Source organism: Spinacia oleracea, unplaced genomic scaffold, assembly GCF_020520425.1.
Source record: "Spinacia oleracea cultivar Varoflay unplaced genomic scaffold, BTI_SOV_V1 SOVchr0_029, whole genome shotgun sequence".
NCBI classification, from domain to species: Eukaryota; Viridiplantae; Streptophyta; class Magnoliopsida; order Caryophyllales; family Amaranthaceae; genus Spinacia; species Spinacia oleracea.
In genome coordinates, this window is record NW_026614357.1 from 21,528 (window position 1) to 35,696 (window position 14,169).

At 36.5% G+C, this 14,169-nt stretch overlaps 1 long non-coding RNA gene across 3 annotated transcripts; it reads right to left on the minus strand.

Annotated features, from left to right (window-relative positions):
* Positions 1-1,121: 1,121 nt before the first annotated feature.
* LOC110780986 (uncharacterized) lies at positions 1,122-13,435 on the minus strand. 3 transcript variants are annotated; one of them, XR_008925298.1, is made up of 5 exons: positions 13,336-13,435; positions 12,512-13,264; positions 10,710-10,855; positions 9,674-9,854; positions 1,122-1,325 (listed from the first exon to the last, which is right to left on the minus strand). It is a non-coding gene; the product is annotated as an uncharacterized lncRNA (long non-coding RNA). The 3 variants fall into 3 exon arrangements; XR_008925297.1 differs by having other exon boundaries at positions 12,512-12,718; positions 13,205-13,435; XR_008925296.1 differs by having other exon boundaries at positions 12,512-13,435.
* Between the last annotated feature and the right edge of the window lie 734 nt (positions 13,436-14,169).

The following is a 14,169-nucleotide window of genomic DNA, read 5'->3' on the forward strand; positions in this document are numbered from 1 at the left end:
GCCCAAGCAAGGCAAGGCATGACCCAAGAAAGGTAAGCAAGGGCACGACATGGCCCAAGCAAGGTAAGCATGACCCAAGAAAGGTAAGCAAGGGCACGACATGGCCCAAACAAGGCAAGGCATGACCCAAGAAAGGCAAGCAAGGGCACGACATGGCCCAAGCAAGGCAAGGCATGACCCAAGAAAGGTAAGCAAGGGCACGACATGGCCCAAGCAAGGGAAGCATGACCCAAGAAAGGTAAGCAAGGGCACGACATGGCCCAAGCAAGGCAAGGCATGACCCAAGAAAGGTAAGCAAGGGCACGACATGGCCCAAGCAAGGGAAGCATGACCCAAGAAAGGTAAGCAAGGGCACGACATGGCCCAAGCAAGGCAAGGCATGACCCAAGAAAGGTAAGCAAGGGCACGACATGGCCCAAGCAAGGCAAGGCATGACCCAAGATAGGTAAGCAAGGGCACGACATGGCCAAGCAAGGCAAGCCATGACCAAGAAAGGTAAGCAAGGGCACGACATGGCCCAAACAAGGTAAGCATGACCCCAGAAAGGTAAGCAAGGGCACGACATGCACTAGTAGAAAAAACCCTTATTGCAGCGGGCTTTTAGACCCCTGTTGCAGCGTACATCGTATGCTGCAACTGGGGGGCCTGCAACAAGTCTGAACTTGTTGCAGCGTACAAGTTCGCTGCAAAAAGTGATTTGTTGCAGCGGGCTTTTAGATGTACGCTGCAACAAGTGCCAAAAAATTGGCAAAATTTTGGACTTGTTGCAGCGTACATATAAAAGCTCGCTGCAACAGACTCAACTTTTTGCAGCGTACATTTATTTGTACGCTGCAACAAGTCTGAATTACTCAATTTTTTGCAGCGTACATTTATTTGTACGCTGCAACAAGTCTGAATTTTTGCGAAATTTTTTTCCCTTGTTGCAGCGTACAACATATTTGTACGCTGCAAAAAAGCACTTTTGGCAGGAAAATTCTAATTTTGTTTAGGGATACCTAGAGTGCCTTGCACTAAATATAGAAACCTGTCAAAACAATAATAGAATAACGCAACCTGTATAACAAATATAAAAACAACAACTGGAGTTTTGTATATATCCCAAAACCAAAAGTGCACATACTGATACATTTAAATATATTTACGTTCCAATTTCAACGTACGCATACATTTTAACATAAAAGATTGTTCTATAACATCTAAACCAACACGATCAAGCGCCCTCAGGTCAATAATAAATACTTGGTGGTAAAAAACTTCGCCCATTGCTCACGAACCACATCAATTTCCTCACTAGCATAAGGCGCAGTCCTCGGAGTATAGACCTTACAAAAACAAAAAATTGATGGAGCATTAGATTAAATGTCATTTTAGTCTAAATATGAACTATAACGACCCAATGAGCCTTAAATGTGCATAAATAGATTAAAATGAGTCTTTAGGTTCTTTAGTTCAAGGTTAGGAGCGAAAATGTCTCATTTTAGCCTAAATATGACCTATAACGACCAAACAAGTCTCAAATGTGCATATATAATAGATCGGATTGAGTCTTGAAAAGTTAAAAATAATCATATGAATCATGTAATAAGTTTGAAATTAGTTTTTAAGTTCGTTAGATCAAAGTTGGGAGCGAAAATGTCATTTTAGCCTAAATATGACCTATAACGGCCAAAGAAGTCTCGAATGTGCATAAATAGATTGGATTAAGTCTTGGAAAGTTAAAACTAATCATATAAAACATTTAATATGTTTAAAATGAGTCCTAAGGTTCTTTATTTCATATTTGGGAGCAAAAAAGCCTCATTTTAGCCTAATATGACCTATAACGACCAAACAAGCCTTAAATTTGCATAAGTAGATTGGAATGAGTGTTAGAAAGTTAAACTATTCATATTAAACATGTAATAAGTATAAAATGAGTCCTTAGGTGTAATACCCCAATATTTTATAATTTTGTGAAATATATTTTATAGTCAAACTATAATTATATCCGTTTTTAGTTAGTCTCTTTTAATATTTTCAGAAAATTCAAAACGCTATTTTAAATTTAGTAGGACTCTTATTATGAGTACTATATATTTGTACTTCCGTTAAACCTAATATTAGTTTCTATAAAAACTCTCATCGTTCTGCCGTTTGCAATATCCCTTACCCTAATTATATTAGACCCGTGCCCTCTCGTGATTTTGAATGCAGCAAAGTGATCTTTAAAAAGAAATATGCTAGTTCCATCTTTTTCCTGCGTCGCCGTCATCAAATTCAATCTCATGCGTGAGATTACAATCACCCAAAAGTCTACCACTTATTTCCACCACACCTTGTTCTATTTTGATATCAAGTAATTTATGTTCAGACTCATTCATAGGACAATTCTTTCGGTTCGACGCAGATCCGTTTTTGTGATGGATATTTTGTTCTCGGAAGGTAATCACGCTTAGTCCCTTCTAATAGTTCGTGTATATTATTAGTTGTAATCACACACACTAAGTCTCTTAGAGTTGTATGTTATTGTTAATTATATGTATTTCTATTATAAGATACCGTTAGATTTATAATCTCTTAACTGGCGTTTGTGTACTTGATTCTTATGATAATACTAGTACTTTATATAAATCAGTATGCTTTATATTTTTAATGTATCGTATAGTTTAAGTGTTTCTTATTGTGCTAGTTATGGCTAATTATAGAATTAGCCTTGAGCATAGGAGTTACGAGTAGAATGTATTTATTAATGATATTGTTTCAGAGATTATCATGTAAAGGATATAGGTTTAATTGTGAGATTGATCGAGAATTAGTTTATATTCGAGAATTAGTTTTATTGTCCTCAAAGAGCTAAAGTATATTATGGAACAAATTATGTCATAATATTATCTTGTGATATTGTGCCAAAATCGAGATGCATAGCTTATTAATCCATAATGGATATCGGTGATATTGATCAGGTTATGAGAAAGGTTGAGAATATAATTGTTGTATTATTGGTTTGAGGCTCAATGTGATAGACCTTAGTTCTTGGCATGTTGGTAAGGAGATGATAACCATTAGTAGAGGAGCAAGATACAATCTTTATTATTTTCTTATTATCCCCAAAGTGGGATTTGGTCCAAAAGTGGCCTTGACTCAGAGAGTCTTTCTAGTAGCTATTGAGAGTTTCAAGTTTTTATACTTGTTGGTTTATTATTCAAATTACCCATGTCCAAGGCTAGGTATAAAACAAAGAGCAAATATGGCACCTATTGGTTTGAGTACGTTTAGTAGAGGAAAAGATCATATTGACATATTTGAGGTTCATAGGAGAATATTTATAGTTTTCATAGAGTATGGAGTTAGTTTTATCTTTGGGATCGTATTTGAATGTAATTTCATACTACATTATTTATATGAGCTTTATTATATATTCTACATTAGTATATTTTTGTATATTACAGGTGATTACTCAGCTTTTTGCTGACGTGTGTGCTTATTTGTTATGTGTGTTTGCGGCCATGTCTTTTTCTTATGGTGGCCCTGCGACGATCCTTTTGGAATTTGTCCTCTATGGTGAGCAGTCAGGATTAATTGGAGCAGACTGATCGTGAAAGATCGCAGTTCAAGATGAAGGAGCTCAAGTGTTATTGTTTAGTCTTTTATGACAGTTTTACACTTTTAGTTTAAATAGACCACCTAGTAATCGAGTTGTAATAGTTTGAGTATTGTCAGCCTTAGCACTTGACAATGTGATCAAGTGTGGCGGTGATACCTCCGATCTAGTTATAAGCTTCCGCAATATTTTTATAAAGTCTATATTATTTCTTATTTATTTCTAGTTAGTAAATCGGGGGTGTTACAAAATGGTATCAGAGCCTATTCGGTCTTGGATTTACACAGGGATCTTCATATCCCAGTGTCTGGTTTGAGTTTTAGGATTAAAATGACTAATCAAGAGTTAAGCTTAAAAGATGTAGGACAAGCCGTTTTAAGAGATTCTCTCTTTCTATGTGTTAGTTATGTGCTACTTGTGATGTGATTATGTGACTAGTTTAGAGTTCGGGGACGAACTCCTTTTAAGGGGGATAGAATGTAATATCCCGAATATTTTATGTAGTAAAGTTTGGTATATATTTTCGTTTTAAAAAAAAAAAAATCTTTAATTAGCGTTTGAAATTAAAGTCACAAAGTTTTTCTAACTTAAGTTCCGGGAAAAAAACAAAACTTCTTTTAAAGAGGGTATATTTAATAATCTATATCTTTCTAATTTTAAGTTTCGGGACGAACTCCTTTTAAGGGAGGCAGAACAATTTCAGGAATAACAACAACCAAGGGAACCCTTCAGGGAGCCAATCTGCTCAAAATGGCCCTAACAAGACCTTGTCTACCCCGAATGGCAGCAATGGGAATGTGAATGGTGGTAACAAGGGGAGGATATTTGTGATGAACCAAACTCAGGCTAACGGAGAGGCTAATGTGGTGACTGGTACTTTTCTTATAAACTCTATTCCTGCATATGTACTTTTTGATTCTGGAGCTTCACATTCATTCATATCATCTTCCCTAGTTAAGAAGTTAGGTCTAGAACCTTCTTCTCATATTTCTGCTCAAATTTCTATTCCAACTGGGGAGGTAGTGTCATGTAGAAAACTTTACAAGGATGTTTCAATAAACATTAGCGGGACTATACTACCAGGAGACCTTATAGAGTTCAATCTTGATGATTTGGATGTCATATTGGGAATGGATTGGTTGGGAAAATATAGGGCCCGGATAGAGTGTCATGATCAAAAGGTTGTTCTGAAAGGTCCAAATGGGAATAGAATATCCTACCAGGGCATTGTAACCAAACCTGGGGTGAAGATCATATCAGCCTTAGCTATGCATAAGTACCTTAGAAAAGGACAAGAAGCCTACCTGTGTCAGATTCAAGATTTGGGGAGAGAAGATAGTGAATTAAGTGATATTCTTGTTGTTAAGGAGTTTCCTGATGTATTTCCTGAAGATATTCCAGATATGCCCCCGGATAGAGAGGTTGAGTTCACCATAGAGTTGATTCCAGGAACTGCACCAATTTCTAAAGCACCTTACCGTATGGCCCCTGCTGAGATGAAGGAATTGAAGGATCAGATAGAAGATTTATTGAATAAGGGATATATTAGGCCAAGCGTGTCACCATGGGGAGCCCCTGTGCTCTTCGTGAAGAAGAAGGATGGAAGCCTGAGGTTATGTATAGATTATAGGGAGCTAAATCAAGTCACGATAAAAAACAAGTATCCATTGCCTCGTATAGATGACCTTTTTGACCAGTTGAAGGGTGCTGGAACCTTCTCTAAGATTGACTTGAGATCTGGATACCATCAGTTAAAAATTGCGGAAAAAGACGTAGCAAAGACTGCTTTTAGAACAAGGTATGGCCATTACGAGTTCACAGTTATGCCATTTGGGTTAACCAATGCCCCAGCCGTTTTTATGGACCTCATGAATCGTGTATTTAGACCCTACCTTGATCAATTTGTGGTAGTATTCATTGATGATATTTTGATATACTCTAAGACCCCTGAGGATCATGAACAACACCTGCGTGTGATTTTGGAGACTTTGAGAGAGAAAAGATTGTACGGGAAACTATCTAAGTGTGAATTCTGGAAGAAGGAAGTAGCTTTCTTAGGTCATATCATATCAAAAGAAGGAGTTTCTGTAGACCCCTCAAAGGTTCAAGCTGTAATGAGTTGGCCTAAACCTACCAATGTGACTGAGATTCGTAGCTTTTTGGGTTTAGCTGGTTATTACCGTAGGTTTGTGAAAGACTTTTCGAGGATTGCGAGACCCCTTACCAACCTTATGAAGAAAACTGTGAAGTTTCAATGGGATGATAGGTGTGAGGAATCCTTTCAGGAGTTGAAAACAAGGTTAACCACAGCCCCGGTGCTGACATTGCCATCTGGAGATGAAGGATTTGATGTTTATAGTGACGCTTCAAAGAAAGGTTTAGGGTGTGTTCTTATGCAAAATGGTATCAGAGCCTATTCGGTCTTGGATTTACACAGGGATCTTCATATCCCAGTGTCTGGTTTGAGTTTTAGGATTAAAATGACTAATCAAGAGTTAAGCTTAAAAGATGTAGGACAAGCCGTTTTAAGAGATTCTCTCTTTCTATGTGTTAGTTATGTGCTACTTGTGATGTGATTATGTGACTAGTTTAGAGTTCGGGGACGAACTCCTTTTAAGGGGGATAGAATGTAATATCCCGAATATTTTATGTAGTAAAGTTTGGTATATATTTTCGTTTTAAAAAAAAAAAAATCTTTAATTAGCGTTTGAAATTAAAGTCACAAAGTTTTTCTAACTTAAGTTCCGGGAAAAAAACAAAACTTCTTTTAAAGAGGGTATATTTAATAATCTATATCTTTCTAATTTTAAGTTTCGGGACGAAACTTCTTTTAAGGGGGATAGATTGTAATACCCCAATATTTTATAATTTTGTGAAATATATTTTATAGTCAAACTATAATTATATCCGTTTTTAGTTAGTCTCTTTTAATATTTTCAGAAAATTCAAAACGCTATTTTAAATTTAGTAGGACTCTTATTATGAGTACTATATATTTGTACTTCCGTTAAACCTAATATTAGTTTCTATAAAAACTCTCATCGTTCTGCCGTTTGCAATATCCCTTACCCTAATTATATTAGACCCGTGCCCTCTCGTGATTTTGAATGCAGCAAAGTGATCTTTAAAAAGAAATATGCTAGTTCCATCTTTTTCCTGCGTCGCCGTCATCAAATTCAATCTCATGCGTGAGATTACAATCACCCAAAAGTCTACCACTTATTTCCACCACACCTTGTTCTATTTTGATATCAAGTAATTTATGTTCAGACTCATTCATAGGACAATTCTTTCGGTTCGACGCAGATCCGTTTTTGTGATGGATATTTTGTTCTCGGAAGGTAATCACGCTTAGTCCCTTCTAATAGTTCGTGTATATTATTAGTTGTAATCACACACACTAAGTCTCTTAGAGTTGTATGTTATTGTTAATTATATGTATTTCTATTATAAGATACCGTTAGATTTATAATCTCTTAACTGGCGTTTGTGTACTTGATTCTTATGATAATACTAGTACTTTATATAAATCAGTATGCTTTATATTTTTAATGTATCGTATAGTTTAAGTGTTTCTTATTGTGCTAGTTATGGCTAATTATAGAATTAGCCTTGAGCATAGGAGTTACGAGTAGAATGTATTTATTAATGATATTGTTTCAGAGATTATCATGTAAAGGATATAGGTTTAATTGTGAGATTGATCGAGAATTAGTTTATATTCGAGAATTAGTTTTATTGTCCTCAAAGAGCTAAAGTATATTATGGAACAAATTATGTCATAATATTATCTTGTGATATTGTGCCAAAATCGAGATGCATAGCTTATTAATCCATAATGGATATCGGTGATATTGATCAGGTTATGAGAAAGGTTGAGAATATAATTGTTGTATTATTGGTTTGAGGCTCAATGTGATAGACCTTAGTTCTTGGCATATTGGTAAGGAGATGATAACCATTAGTAGAGGAGCAAGATACAATCTTTATTATTTTCTTATTATCCCCAAAGTGGGATTTGGTCCAAAAGTGGCCTTGACTCAGAGAGTCTTTCTAGTAGCTATTGAGAGTTTCAAGTTTTTATACTTGTTGGTTTATTATTCAAATTACCCATGTCCAAGGCTAGGTATAAAACAAAGAGCAAATATGGCACCTATTGGTTTGAGTACGTTTAGTAGAGGAAAAGATCATATTGACATATTTGAGGTTCATAGGAGAATATTTATAGTTTTCATAGAGTATGGAGTTAGTTTTATCTTTGGGATCGTATTTGAATGTAATTTCATACTACATTATTTATATGAGCTTTATTATATATTCTACATTAGTATATTTTTGTATATTACAGGTGATTACTCAGCTTTTTGCTGACGTGTGTGCTTATTTGTTATGTGTGTTTGCGGCCATGTCTTTTTCTTATGGTGGCCCTGCGACGATCCTTTTGGAATTTGTCCTCTATGGTGAGCAGTCAGGATTAATTGGAGCAGACTGATCGTGAAAGATCGCAGTTCAAGATGAAGGAGCTCAAGTGTTATTGTTTAGTCTTTTATGACAGTTTTACACTTTTAGTTTAAATAGACCACCTAGTAACAGAGTTGTAATAGTTTGAGTATTGTCAGCCTTAGCACTTGACAATGTGATCAAGTGTGGCGGTGATACCTCCGATCTAGTTATAAGCTTCCGCAATATTTTTATAAAGTCTATATTATTTCTTATTTATTTCTAGTTAGTAAATCGGGGGTGTTACATTAGGTTCTTTAGTTCAAAATTGGGAGCGAAAATGCTTCATTTTAGCCTTAATATGACCTATAACGACCCAATAAGCCTTAAATGTGAATAAATAGATTGAAATGAGTCTTAGAAAGTTAAAACTATGCATATTAATCATGTAAAAGGTTTAAAATGAGTCATTAGATTCTTTAGTTCAATGTTCGGAGCAAAAATGTCATTTGAGCCTAAATATAGCCTATAACGACCCAATGAGCCTTAAATGTGCATAAATACATTGCAAAGAGTCTTGGAAACTTAAAACTAAGCACATTTATCATGTAATAAGTTTGAAATGAGTCATTAGATTCTTTAGTTCAAGTTGGGGACGAAAATATCATTTTAGCCAAAATATGAGTTGTTTATAAATGAGTAACTAAAGACTAAGATGATGAAGTTTTGTGCTTTATTATTGTTTTTCATGAAGTTTCAGTTTATTTTTCATAGTTTGATGATGGTTTGGAGATATTGGCCTGACTCCATGTTGTATCGGTCCATATAAATTAAGGTTTATTGTAAAGTAAACCCTTTGAGGATTGATCATAATAGCAAGTAGTGTTTATTACTCCGTACTTTGTATCTATTAAGGACCAACAAGGAAAGTAGGAAACACTCCACTTGTTACCGTATATTAACCATGTTCTAGGACTTGATTTCAGCAAATATTATTGCATTAGTCTCTAACTTGCAGCATCCTCAAGTCCAAAATCTCCAAATTTTAATAATGTGGTTCATTTAAACCGAAGGATATAACATGTAAACATGAAAACATTCAGAATTTGGGGACAAATATTAGCCGGACAAAGTACATATTTGCAGCAAGTTTATTCAAATTTCACGGGCCAAATCAGGTTATAACTTATGAATTGGCTAATATTATGAAAGATGACCAACTGTCCACCTCTAAACATGAACCAGAACAACTCCATCTATGATATCGGTGCATGTCCTATGATCTAGTTATCTCATATGTTTGAGTTATGTACTTCACTTTAATAGCTTCATATTGTTTTTCACTTTTTTGTTCGTCTATAAATAGTGCTTATGAGCAGTACGGACACAAGAGACATAAGAGCAACTATCTATTTCAGAATATAGTCTCTTAATTATGTTGATACGTACTTCTATTAAGCTCAAATGTATTATCGTGAAACATTTCTAAATCTTAAGTTGTATTAGGTGTTTGAGAATAAGAGCTAGAATGTTCTTGAATCAGAAACTCTGAAAAGAAATCTCGCCTTCATTTGAACAACTCAATAAGAGAAACAGGACACGAAAGCATTACAAATAGTGCTTTGAAGTGGTATAGTTAAGAAGAAAAACCTTTATTTAGCAGTGCGTCATTTCAGAAACATAGATGATTTGTTCAACTCCGAAATAAAGCAGTACTTGAGCAGCATCACAAACAAGCTTCTCCTTGCCCCTCTTACAATCATCAAAACATCAGTTCTTCTCCAGGCACAGGAAAAGTGCTAGGCACAGAAACGAATGCTTGCCTTCCATGCTGCATAGAAGTTAATACATTTGGTGATCTACATACATGGAGCGAATATGTTATTCAAACAACCATTAAGAGGGTGATCCCTCTCTCCCTGTCACTTCTTAGGTATAAGGGATATTCATATATGTGGATCTCAACAGCTTCACAAAACATTTGACAGCAAACCTGTTTATAAGATTGAAATTTGGGTCCTATTTTCTGAACAAAATAAGTTACAGACTTACAGGTTGTTATAACTCTTTATAAATACTTAATTCTTGAATTGTCATGTTCCCACAACTCCACCCTAACTAGTGATAAATCCAAACTAATGAGCCACATAAAACATATACAGATACCTATCACCTATACCCAAGCTAGTTAACATTGTTAAAAACTACTATAAAGTACACAATGTCTATCGAAGCTTCTAATCCTCGCAACGATCACTTGTCAACTAATGATGCAATGTTGGGAAATCAAAAGCTTTGTGGAAGAAGTGACTCAAATAAAGCAAATAGAAGTGGTTCGAGTAAGAATTGGATGATGAGTTGGACCAAATCTACATGTGTGTGTGTGTGTGTGGGAGTGGGGGGGGTGGGGTGGGCGGGGAGGGGGGGGGGGGGTGAGACCCTGATGGCATTATGACTGGGGTGTAGTTTTCTGGGTCAGTTTTCCCTGCCCAGCAAGAGCATACAAGTTTAGTTTACTGATACAAAACCCTTTCTTCAAACAAAATAAACATACAATGGAATACCTTTACGAAAAGTGCTTGCCTACCATACCTCTATAAAACAATTGCCTAGCTCCTAGTATTTAAAAGTGAATCCAAAAGCACAAAATAACCAAGGCCTGAAGTAAACTCAACCAAGTCCAAACCTTTCAGTAGTATCCAATTTGGATCTTAAATCAGCTATTTCAGCCTCAGCAACAGAGAGACGCCGTTGGCAAGCCGCCTCAGCTTCATTAGCAGCTTTTATCCTCAGCTTCAACTAGTTTAGTGATTTGATTCTAGAAGAGGTAGACTGTGGACAGATACAAGAAGATAGAATAGATCACATAGTAAGTAGAGGCACGGGAAGATATGTCAGACTACATTTACACAAACAAAGAGTTGGAGAAGTGAATTTATCACAACAGAACTAGAGTACAGAGGAATATCAAATCAACAGTTGTCTGATTTTTTTTAACTTTAACAGGAAAAAAAACAGTGGAACGGTTTTATCCATGAAATTCCTTTTAACATAAAAGTTTGTGGCATGAGCCTTAGATGTGCGTAAATAGATTGAAATTAGTATGTCCACCCTCCTCTCATCTCAAACAAAACCCATAAAGGCAAGAGTCCGCAAGACAAATTCTGGGCTTGGCTTGTAACTGAGTCCCTGGCCATCACTCTGGTTCTTCTCTAACTTACACTGAACACCAATTATACTTTTTCCAAAAAAGACTTGCTCCATCATCTGCATCTCTTACATAGTCAAGCGCATTTTTCAATCTCAAAACTGGACTCATTTCAGCTTTTAGTTACAGGGGATGAGGGTCTAAAACTCAAGTCTCTCAAAGGAAAAAACCCGTCAATTTATCAGAGAATATAGGAGACAGCAGCACAAGTATCTAAACCAAAAAGAAAGTGATTGCTAGATACCAGGAAACGTTGTATTCATCTGGGTCTCTACGGTACGCACAATACCAAGCTGCTCAACGTAGTTTCCTAGGACTATCAATGCTCTAGTGGAAGCAATTATAATTTTATAATTCCGGTCACCAATACACCATTGTAACATACTACTAGAAAGACCTATCCTAGAGGTAGCTTCTCGGCATATATTGCATAAGTACTACATAGGAGAGTTGGAAGTGTGGAACCACTGATCAGAGAGTGATTTGAACCCCTCTCGAACATGAAACTGCAGTTCATCTAATACAGTATATAAATAATCAATATCCAGTTTGCAGTGAATCAGTGATCACTACAAGACCTTGAAAAACTGAAAATAATAATACTAGCCAGACTATGGGACTAGTATTATGAAAGCTGAAACTTTGGAAAGGCATAAATACGACAATACCTCAAACGCTAAATCAAAGTGCAGCTAGCTGAAAGGTGGTTCAGATGTTTATGCTAAGACATGTGTTTGGGACGGATAAAAATTAGGAATTGAAAAGACTTTTCGCTCAATCAACAACCCTCGATGTTGTCAGTTACGCTTAAGTTAGGAATGCATATTCACTCAAAGTTAAGAATAAAAGTTGCGTTGGATTGCTTGGCCACTATTTTCAAGCTTCGGTCTACCCCTTAACAACAATATGCTAACATCCACATCTATAACCCACTGCACGAAATCATTTGTATTCATATAATTACTTGAAAGTGGAATAGAACTATTAGATGACCATAAAGAATTCTGCAAGGAATAAAAAATGACAGATAATAGTAAGCCTGGCCTAGCTGAAACATATCAATTTTTGTTTTAACGTATCAAAGTATGGCTGATTTCAAAATATAAACTTGATCAATTGAATTCCCCCGAAGTAAAGCAGAATCCTAACATTTACCCTTATCCTTATATCAGTCAGTCCATGAACAATAACATATACTAGTATTAAAGAACACTTCAATGTGCAGGACCAAGAAGAAAATAAATGCAAACTAAAGATAACAAAGTTTTATCAAAAACTACCTTAAATTTGGCAGGTTCAACTAGTTGAAAAACAACAGTATCTCCTTCCAATTTCAGAACTATGGCAAACCTTTTCCACCCACCACTGAGTCCACGATATTGAGGCAGATAATTGGCTTCGTATTGTTCTCCAGTATCTGTCTCGAGTACTATAACAGTACGGTTTTTTACTGGTATATGCGCCCTTCAAAAGGGTGGAGGAAGTCTCTGTGACTCCACCAAATGAACCAAGTAAGAAAACACCTCAAAATAAGCATATTAATTTCATCAGAATAATATATAGTTTGTCACATTTGGCTAATGAAAAGGCCTAAAACATGAAACATGAAATTACTTAAATTGGATTGCTTTAGATTCAAAAAAGGACTGACATTCAAGAATGGAGGGAGTAGTTTTTCACATTTGCCTAATGAAAGAGCCTAAAACATGATTTGAGGTACTAACCAAGATGAAACCACCAGAAACATTCGATTTTACATCACTTTTACGGTAGTCGGATGTTCAACATTTATCTTTGAGTGAATTTTTCTAGCATGAACAGAATTATATTTCCTTAATCAGGGATTATTACAATATTTTTCTCATCAAGAAAATCAAATTAATTGATATATCTCTGTTTAAATTACATACGAAGATCAAGATTCAAGAATTTGCAAAATTTCATCATTTAAAACAAAAGAAATCATAACCCACCCGAGATAAACGTATGTATTTTCTCCTAATCTTGTCAGCCAACAATTTCTTTGGCTTTCTCTGCAAAAATGAAAAATGAACAAACCCTAATTTTGAAAACGAAAATAAAAAGGGACAGGGGAGAAAGTTACTTGCCGCAGCGAGGATTGACGGAGAACAGGGTTCGCGAACCGGCCGAGCAAAGAAGCTTAGTTTTCCGAGCAGGGAATCACTTCGCCGGTTGTTTTTTCGAGCAGGAAATACCTTTTGCGGGGGTTTTTCGAGCAGGGAACCACCGGTGAGAGGTGAGGAAATTAAATAGACTCTTGCTAGAGTACCACCGGCGACGGGCGAGACCACGCGGCGACGACCACTGGTGAGAACCACCGGCGAGACGCAGGGTAAGCCGAGAGAAGAAGAAGGGAGTAATGAGAGTGGGATATTCGCTGCGAAATTTGTCATGAGGTTTGAGGTAGAAATGTTTGGTCTGAGTTAAAGTTGCAGCGAAAAAAATTACAAATATGTTATTGCAGGGGGCTTTTACCATGTACGCTGCAAAATAAAAGGTCTATTGCAGGGGGCTTTTACTATGTACGCTGCAAAAATCTCTTTTGCAGGGGGCAATTAATTTGTACGCTGCAACAACCCTTTAAAGGGTTTGACCCGCGTTGACCGACTGGTTGTTGAAGCGTATTAATACTTGTACGCTGCAACAAGGGGGTTGCAACAGGGGTTTTTTCTACTAGTGATGGCCCAAGCAAGGCAAAGCATGACCCAAGAAAGGTAAGCAAGGGCACGACATGGCCCAAGCAAGGCAAGGCATGACCCAAGAAAGGTAAGCAAGGGCACGACATGGCCCAAGCAAGGCAAGGCATGACCCAAGAAAGGTAAGCAAGGGTACGACATGGCCCAAGCAAGGTAAGCATGACCCAAGAAAGGTAAGCAAGGGCACGACATGGCCCAAACAAGGTAAGCAAGACCCAAGA